This window comes from Glandiceps talaboti, chromosome 22, assembly GCF_964340395.1.
Source record: "Glandiceps talaboti chromosome 22, keGlaTala1.1, whole genome shotgun sequence".
In the NCBI taxonomy this organism is placed as follows: Eukaryota; Metazoa; Hemichordata; class Enteropneusta; family Spengelidae; genus Glandiceps; species Glandiceps talaboti.
Window position 1 is genome coordinate 5,644,865 of NC_135570.1, and position 10,428 is coordinate 5,655,292.

Genomic DNA, 10,428 nt, shown 5'->3' on the forward strand with positions numbered 1-10,428 from the left:
TGCGACCTTTCAACTTTCACCTTTAAAAGGTGGAGTAAGGCGCCCTCAACCAGCTAGCCCGTGAGTAACGTTTTTAGTATGGAAGACCCGGACTGCGACCTGCAACTTGCACAACTGCGACTTGCGCCTGCCAGTTGCACAACTGAGACTTAATTGTTCTATTTTATTTTAGGATATTTTTGGGTTATTTTAGGGGCGCCTTTAAGATACAGCACGTCAGGCAGGTAGTATATTCTTTTCGAATCCGGCTAACGGTTCGCGTATTTATACATAGCTCGACATCACGCGTCCAGGGAGCACTCATATGCCCTCCCCCCCTAAGATTCTTTTAATTTGAGTTTTGTTGTTTCTTTATCTTAGAACAATTTCAAGTACTAAACACTGAAATATATTTTCTCTGACTGCCTATTCAGTGGTCTTGAATTCATGGACCTGGGAGTGAAAGAACATCACTACAAGATCATAGATCTTATGGTCTTTCTACTGTGCCGTTGTCAACATCTATGAATCTTTACAAAATTTTAATGACAAACTAATGTTACAACAAACTGCTTATGGACTAATCCCTGATAACATTCTTCGATCAGAACAATAGTGGTGTATATATCTTAAGTTCTTTTAAAAGTTAAACATTTAATTTTTATCACAATGTTGTTAATACCATGGAAAAGAGGTGGATTTAGACAGTCAGTTTACAGGCATTGTTGTTTATGTCTCAAACACCAATTTTGGTTATAACTTTGTCAAAGTAAACGTAACAGCCAAAAAGAAATCGCGCCGTGTACACCTGCACTACATTGGATTTTAATCAGATTGGGCCGACAGAAGCCAGTTATGTTCCATACAAGCCCGCCCCCTTGTGGTCGGAAAATAAACCAATTTTACTAGACATATCTAGAGCAGCCAGTCGTTCCAGAGTAGACTCATACACGTTAACCAGTTCAAATATTTGTTGTTAATCATAGATACAAGAATGGGGAAAGAAATAATCCGGAGATAGTAATTATAACGGGGATATATCAGTCAAAATATTTGGTTAACTTTCCACCTTTTATATTTTTGGTTTGCTTTCAGTTTTTTTCATGCAGAGGATTATTAAGTATGTTAATGTTATGTTAATTGCATATGGTTTGATAAAATGTTACTACACATATGACTTAAACGAACCCTTCACCGCACCCTGCTTTTATCGATATCTCAGGTTGTCTGAGCAAGAGTGTTGTGTCAGGAGAGTTAATCAATAGCGCCACCAACGTACAATTGTTATCGACATGTACTAGAAATTACACACGGGTTGTTTGTTTGTTTGTTTGTTTGTTTGAGTGACGCTTTGCACAAACTATGAAACACACGACAAACTCACACAGCGAAGGAATAAAAGACATACATTTATATGAACAAATTAGAGGGGTTTTCCTGCCGATTAAAAAAAAACCATTGAATTTCTGTCGGTTGGAATGATGATGCTTGGTATAAAAAAAAAAGTCATCGTTCAAAACCGGCGAATATATTGGGTTTTTTTTTGTTTTTTTTTAAAACGTTTGTTTTTATCCTTACTAGAATGTTGCCTTGATTGTCTTTGTTTTTGTTTTTTAAATGTCCAGGAAATATTTTAATGTTTAATATAAACGTATTTAATTTTTAAAAAAAAAATTTCAAACTTGACTTTGAAATGTTTTTAATTATTCTTTATTTCATTTAATTTTAAAGTCTTCTGTTGTTGACAATTAAATTTTCTATGGCAATATGTATCTGCTCCTACTATAGAATACCAAACTTAGGGCACCAAAAAATATTCATGACAGTAATAAGTAGTTTGGAGTCATGAATATTCATTCTTCATCTAATACATATTCATGTCTGCTGAAACCCGCGAAGCAACAGAGGACCATTGCTAGAACAATAGAGGTGAAATTATATAGTTTCAATTTGTTGTTTCTTGGTAATCGAGCGAACTTTATGTGAAATCATGAAATGACTCCCGGCCCAGAACTAAAACCTTTATGAAATGTTTCCAGGAGTGGCGGTCTCCTTTATGTTTTTCTACGAATATATCATTGCTAAATATATTGCATAATGAAGTACTGTGATGACGTAAACAGTGACATTAGAACAATTCAAGATTCCATGTTTTACTACAAATGATACATAACTTTCATAATATATTGTCAGAACGAGTATAAATGGGTTTGTGGAGGTAATTAGCTACGTCCATTGTAAATCATGTGCTAATTAATTGCATTCAGATATTGAAACAATTTGTCATTTCCCCGAGTTCGACTGTGTTCTATTTAAAATTTGTGATCATGATTACATACTTTATCAACTACAGTAAGCTTCGAATCAGCCTCGAGCTCCATAGAAGGATGCATTGACACGACAAGCGAGAGAACCAGCACATTCTATATGAGCCTATGTCGACCATCTCCAGCTCATCGCGGAGGCGACCTTAAAATTGTTGAATAAAAACATTTGCAATCGTCCATCCAATAAAACTATTTCCATTCGCTCTTTTCAGCAGGCAATCGTGTGTGATTATCACAGTTGGGACAACTACGCTCTCCAGAGATTAGAATTATATTCATTGAAAATTGGATTGAAGTAGTGGTAAAAATGTCTCATTATAATGGAATCTAATTCATACTAATCAACGTAGAGGTTGGCGGTGGAGTTCCAGTTTAAGTCATTACTGAGATGACAAAATAAGATATTAAAACTACTGCTGCACTTAAGATGCTCTTTTCAAATGCCCTGAATTTTAATCGAATGTTCTTACAAGTCCTTACTTCCCTTATGGTTTACACTTTACTAGTGGAGGGTCTTTGAACACTTATAAGTAATGTAAAGGGCTCTTCATACATGCAATTGGGTACCCTCCCATGCAATTTAAGTCACCTGTTGACGTAATTACATCACTTGTGTACAAATAAGATTCACTTAGATGTATCACGTACAGGTTTTGGTGGTAATTTCTAAATCAAAACAAATTTCTGCGCTACCAAGGGCGAAATGCTTTGTTTGATGTAGAGAGCTTCTTGAAGATACTAACAACAGAACATTGTCAAGTCTTTGGGCTAAAGCTGTGTCGGAGATGTCATAAGGTGCACTTCATTTATACATGTACAGTAATGTAGTAATGATGCTGTCACTGAACAAAAACCACACTGATCATGCTTTTAAATAGTGTTCTATATATATCTTATGATAGTGTGTATTCTTTGGTTTTGTTGATAATGGTGAAGAAACACACACATAACATTGCATGCTACCTTTTTAGAATGTTTTAAATATACTAACATCTATGACGGTGTATCGAATCCACTGTATGATGAGGCTAGGGACATGACTAGTTCAACCTCTCTGTTATCTGTGTAAAGCTGTGTGCTATATTATCCTTGGACCTGCGAGCCACTGATATATTCGTCTTAATAACACAGGACAGACGTATACCCCCAGGGGGAAATTTGAAACTATGAGGCAAACTGACTTATGTGTAACCTAATATGCAGTAAACCGTTATACTGTCATATGATACACAATATGACTGACTAGTCAAATATAATCTTTTGGATACTCAAACACGCAACTTGGTAGTCTGTTATATTTCTAGATAATGTATATTTTATAACAGGTTAAACTCCATCATTCAACACTTCTGAATTAAATATAAAATAGAAGTCAGGTAAACTGACACAGAATGTTGTCTGGCTCAACAAAAATCTCACTAATAGTGCTACATTTTATCATCTGGCTCAACACAAATTTTACCAACAGTGCTATATTTCATTGTCTGGCTTGACAAAAGTCTTTGTAAAATTGCTACATTTTATCCTCTGGGTCGGCAAAAGTTTTACTAAACATTGCTTGCTAACATTGCTACATTTTATCGTCTGCCTCAACAACAACAATCTTACTAACATTGCTACATTTTATCGTATCCCTCAACAACAATCTTGCTAAGATTGCCACATTTTAACGTCTGCCTCAGCAATAATCTTGCTAACATTGCTACATTTTGTCGTCTGCCTCAGCAATAATCTTGCTAACATTGCTACATTTTATCGTCTGCCTCAGCAATAATCTTGCTAACATTGCTACATTTTATCGTCTGCCTCAGCAATAATCTTGCTAACATTGCTACATTTTGTCGTCTGCCTTAGCAACAATCTTACTAACATATTGCTACATTTCAGATACTACAACTGAAACATTGTGACCTCTATCACTCAATAATTCAAAGTGGCGCCTCTGCTCAATAAGTGTTGACCAAACTGTCTGGTGTCTACTCAATAGTCACATCCCAATACAGTAGGAAAGACTGAGCTAATCATTCACGCTTCAAAGTCTATGAATCTTACATTGTTGCAAATAATTCGCTTTACACAAATACCTTAAATCCAATTACTACATGATGCATTGGGATTTTTGATGAATTTCTTATCTACGTATCTTAAATTTACCTAACTAATTTGATGAAAATGGAGTTTGACATCCAATCAGTCCTGCAATCATGTTTCCCCTTTTTGATTGCCAATCAGAAGTTTGTTTGATTCTTGATTTACTCGTAGGTACACTCACGAATTGTATAGCTTTATGTCCAGAGATACATGCTATGAGTAAACTTGTATCATCATATACTATGAATAAACTTGTGTCAGACTATAGGCGTGGGTGGAGGGTCTATGGTCAGACATATTGACTATGAGTAAACGTATGTCAGACATACAGACTATAAGTAAACTTGTATTAAGCATATATACTATAAGTAAACTTGTGTCAGACATATAGACTATGAGTAATCTTATGTCAGACATACAGACTATCAGTAAACTTGTGTCTGACATATAGACTATAAGACGTCAAATGTGCCTTGATAATGATTCTATATACTCAATATTAATTCTTTTAAATGATTCCAATACATCAATATTGACTATGACTCATACGTTTTATTTATTGTTTGTTCTCCGGTCCTGAACATGTCTGATGATACAGCGTTTTGTGGGAACTCTTGTTGTTGTATTTGCAGCATGGGACTAGTTCTCGTGGATTTTCCTAAATTAATAAACAACATCTTCCAGTAAATTATGCATAACAAGCCTATGGCCCTGTACATACAAAATGCATTTTAATGTTAAGCTTTAGGCATTGCGGTTAATCCACACACACCACAAGATATAGCTTTTTAAGTAAAGTGCTGTACAAGGCCGAAGGTATTATCAAAGCATGTTAGGGACAGTCGACATGGGTTAAACATGTGATGAAAGTAGCAACATTTTTATGTATGTACTTAAAGATGCCTTTAATGTGAACTCCATTATACAACTTAGGGGTACTCGCTAAGCAAAACGGTAATGTGTTAGACTTTACTGCGAGAACATTACACCATCAAGACATGGTTTGAATTCTATCACGTACATTTCCCTGTAAATTATGATTAATATTTAATTTACTTTGGCGACCTGTGACATACCAGAGTTAATCGAAGCTGACGCCGATCTCACCAATATATATATGCCATCCAACCTGTGAAAATCGATACAATATACGTCGAGGTATGTATTAATCTTGGTTACAAAGTACTCGACATGATGCGTCCGTCTACTGAATTTGATCAAATTTAACACCTTATACATTTTAAATCTTACTGTTTTGTTACATATGAAGTTTAGCTCAAAGTCCCTCACTTTTCTCGTTTGTTGATGACTTTAATTAACCTCAATGACATTCTGATCATGTAATATTCATTATGTATTCACTGCTGTTACCTATGAGATGCCAATAATATGTACCGTGCCCTGGATATATTGTATAGATTGTATTAGATTTAAATGGACATGTGCTGGAATTGAACACTTTTTCTATCGTTGTAAAAGTCGGTCCTACAACTTCGATTTCTGATACTTTTTGGAACCCTTTCCGTGTTCATGTTTCGAAAACTACTTATTTGATCAAATGAAAGAAACACTTTTAGGGGAACAACTAAGAAGTCCAACATTTACGTTTTGAATTATTTCATTCAATGTCACTTTTTAATATTTAGTCAGAGACTGTAGTAATACGAATTCTTATAAAAGGTAGAGATAAGTGGGTGACGTCACATCAGTTATGACGTCATCCTGTTGTCTTTGTACAGTGCAATATGATAGTTCTTTGGGATTAAAAATGACCCAAATAGAACAGGCTTCGAGATACGTGTACCAAGCAAATTCAAATGAGATCGTGGACCACATAACTTGTACATCTCAAAGAGTACATGAGGAGGACCTTTTTGCTCTTACCCTGCTATTAACGTATCAGCCTGACATTTGAAATGGAATGATCACTGACAGCGAGGAAGTAGATATATATAGGTTTTAGCTCACGACTTAGATATTTGTTCGGTTGTGGTATAATGAAGTAATGGATGTCGTATGTTTGTCGTCATAAAGGCTTCTACAATCTACACAGAAGCCAGACAAAAAAAGTAAGAAGAAATTAAAAGCACAATTTGCCAAACCGACGAGTCAGCTGTAGTCGTACCACGCTGAGATTGATATTTCCAAAGACGCCGTATTCAATGATACTATAACTCCACATGGATGGCAACGTGCTGGGAAACAATATGCATGTCCTTTTCTATACGCCCTTATATATAGCTAATGTCATTCAATGCAAAAACGTCGAGCCACAAAGTGTAGCATAGGAAACATAGCACATGCATGTGCATAAATATAAAGTTTACAACACGCAGAAAGAAACCTCGTTATGAAAATAAGCTATACTAGGAAGATGTAACCACAGAACCCCCAATGTCGTCATCGAAGCATCATATTTAACTACAGTGCTATTCAAAGTCATATTCTGCTCATGAGCAATGCCACGTGTAATCGTAAAACCAGATAAACCTGTTAAGTTCTAACACCCAGTATGAAATTAAACCCTTTTTTGTACCCATTTACTAAATTTCTAACATAATATTATAATCTAGAATCGTAACATAGAGAATATGTTAGTATTGAGTATCTTTAAACATGTTATTAGCCTATATCTCACTAACTTGCTTCATCATGTCTCACTGCTTGCAGTGAATGTTATTAATGTTATTAAAGTGAATGTTACACAATGCATAGATATTTCAAAGCGATACAGAATTTTCGCATGACTAACAGGATCTGACGGACATTATTATCTCTGCATACTTGTCCCTATATGAACTGAACTGAACTGAACTGACCTAATCGGTATATCTCATTTAAATCAAATATCCTGTTAGTTATTGTGTACACACGACAATTCATTACAAATCATTTATTGAATACAGATTGAGGCAGTTTTAGCTGGACTTTCCTTATTAACCTTGCCAAAATAAGATCAATGCCCATCTTAATCATCTTGGAATACAAACTCAATGTGATCAATTACGTTGTCAGGAACACATATAGACCACTTAGTACACCTTAAAATGATGATTGAGACACATAAATGTATCAATCGAAGTAAATTAACGAGTGGCCAGGTGTCAAATCAAAGTCCAGGTGTCATATCAAACACTTGTAGGCGAAAGTGTTGGGAAAACATCACAGTGTATGTAACCCTGGCAATAATGGAGTTGACTGAGTGGGAAATAACATGTAATCTATGAATACCTAACGCAAAAGGATTAAAGCTTCTCCTTCAAAGGGAATACTTTGCTGCAAGAGCGGAGCCACGGAATAATCCGTGATACATTTCGGCCAAACAATTTCAAAATTGACAATTAGTCTAATCTAATTTCCCTTTATTGCAACTTCAAATGGATTATTTCACTGGCCAGAATGTATCATGGATTCATAGAATGAATGCTAGGAAACCATCTGAAATTCACCTGGGCATAATATGACAACTGTTTAAGAAGTTACCGGTGTTTATGTTAAGGTAGTAGGAGCCGCAGAAAAATGTCCTAAACCTTTGCTGTTAATTTGTTCAAGAAAACCTTAAGTAATGTATTCTCAGTAAAACCAAGAAAGAAAATCAGAGGTTACCATATAATTGTTTTAGATAGATGTTAAAAACTATATCAAAATTAATTCAAGTTTAGAAACCACAGTGTTAGTTCTTTCGGAAAATAAAAGATTGGTAGATTTCCTTGAAACAAGGCGGTGACATCAAAATTTATTTTTATTCTTTCACGAGGACAAGGAACAAACTTTTATGTTTGGAGAAATTGTAAAATCTTTGATTCCTAGGGAATTGGTTTACAAGGCGCATTCTACCATAATTATGTGGAGATTATAAACACAGGGATACAGTCTGTTTTATTGAATAGTTTTCAGTAGTTTTTCGGTTCATTGTGAAATGATATACTAACTTTGATATTTTGCATAGCTAATAATACATGCCACTTGTATAATTAAATTCAACGACTCTGGCCTACTGTACCAAGGTGTATGTCACTCATGAACCTGCTTAAGTCAAGAAATGCGAAAAATATAAGCTTATACTCGTCAAACTTTAAATTTACAAAATCAGTTTTTTTTCTAACAGACAGACTACTTCTTGACAAGTTTCAATGAAGGAGACTTGCTACTTAAACAACAAGGGGTGACCTCTGACTCGGAATGTATGTACGTTAAGATAAAACTAGATTGCATAGAAAGATATGTTGAAAGAAAATAATTAAAGTACATATATTTGAATCCCAGATGTGGCACATTTACTGATACCGTGTTGAGGTGAAATAAATTAAATACTAGTATTCCAACTAAAACTGTATATCATTTCTTCCCAAGACGACTTATTGAAACAACCTTTATGAAGACTTACGGTTACGTTTACAGTTGATTTGTTGAAGGAAAGTGACATCTGTCGACATATCCACTCTATTTTAAAATAATCTGGTTTTCTACTAACTTTCAGTAATATAGTAACAGGTATTCCATAATTTCGAAGAGACACCTACAATATATCTTTATTCTGTTCAATTTCCTTCGTCACATAAAGGAGAGATTATCAATCGTGTAAACGCAAAATAACACATGTATGTATTATTCCTCTTCTTTCTTCACGGAGAATCAATCGATGGGTAGTTATCGTTCATGAATAGCCTTTGACACCGTATACGTGATCGAGACCCCCACTTTTCAATGTGTTTTACAAGTGAAATGTTTACAACGTGTAAACACAGTGCGACCATGGGTAGGATTTGCGTTTAAGGGAGGTTTCTCAGGTGTATTATCTCATGTGTAAAGAATTTAAGGAAGGTACGTGTGTACAATAAGTTGTTTGTAAATTCCAGCAATGCAAGTGAAGTGAGATACACGTTTTATGAACAAACATGGCTATTGACTTTCATTTGTATTGAAATTGTAATTTTACACGTACTTTGACAAAGTATAACGTTATTTCTCTGTTCACCTCTATTTACTCCAAAGCCTTGAAGATATTTTTGTATATTTTATTTTTTTCATGTTTTAAATATGTCTAATTTTACAATTATTGTGATTTTGTTGCCATGACAACTGATAATTATGACTAGTTTTTAAAACCCAGTAAAATTAATAATAAGTTCTTGCTTATGGTGGTTTTCAGGCAAAATACTTTCTTCAAAACATTATGTTGTCACAGGAATATATTTGAGCAGATTTTTCAGCATAGTTTTATGTTATCATGGAACTGTCCTGTTTTAGACAATTTGTGTTACAATGGACATGCCTACCCCATAAATGCTAGAAGTAAGGAAATAGTTTTCTAAAATTGTTGCTTAGTTTTACGTCTAATTTTGAAAATTCACATATGTGGGAAGTCAATCGTACTTTTCGTGATATCAACGGTATGAGAACTCAGACGGTGGTTTATGGTTCACCCACCATATCAGAACCCAAATTTACGGTGTATAAGAGTGTCTCGTGTATCTACATTTTGGATTTGCACGATAACCATGATGTGCATGCCACCATCCTGTTTACAATTTCACATCGTCTCAAACACTTGCATGAAAAGAACTACCGGTGGCAGCAATGTTTATGATTTTAATAATTAAGGGTTGAGCATGGAGTGAAGAATAGAGAGTATGGCTTACAAACGAGTATTGATGTGTAACTTACAATACAGTACAATACGAGAACAGAGCAAAGTTGAATACAGCCATAAAGAGTCAAAAAGAATTCAGTAGAGTAATCAATAATCAGTTTCTATCAGCTGTACTGAAACGATTGCAAATCTTCAGTTCGTCCATTAGTGAATCTGAATTTGAAAGTGACATGACAAGTACAGCTTTGTGCCTGGAAGTGAAAATCAATTATTTCGCAATGCCCTTGAGAGCACATTTGAGTTGAACAGTCTCTTTCTTGTGTCAAAAATAAGTAAAAACTTGTGTTTGCTTAAGTGGTATCATTAGCATGTTACGTTGTAAAGTTGCCTTATATCTGGAATGCTGATGAGCTATTTACAAGTTTCTCATTAAATGAA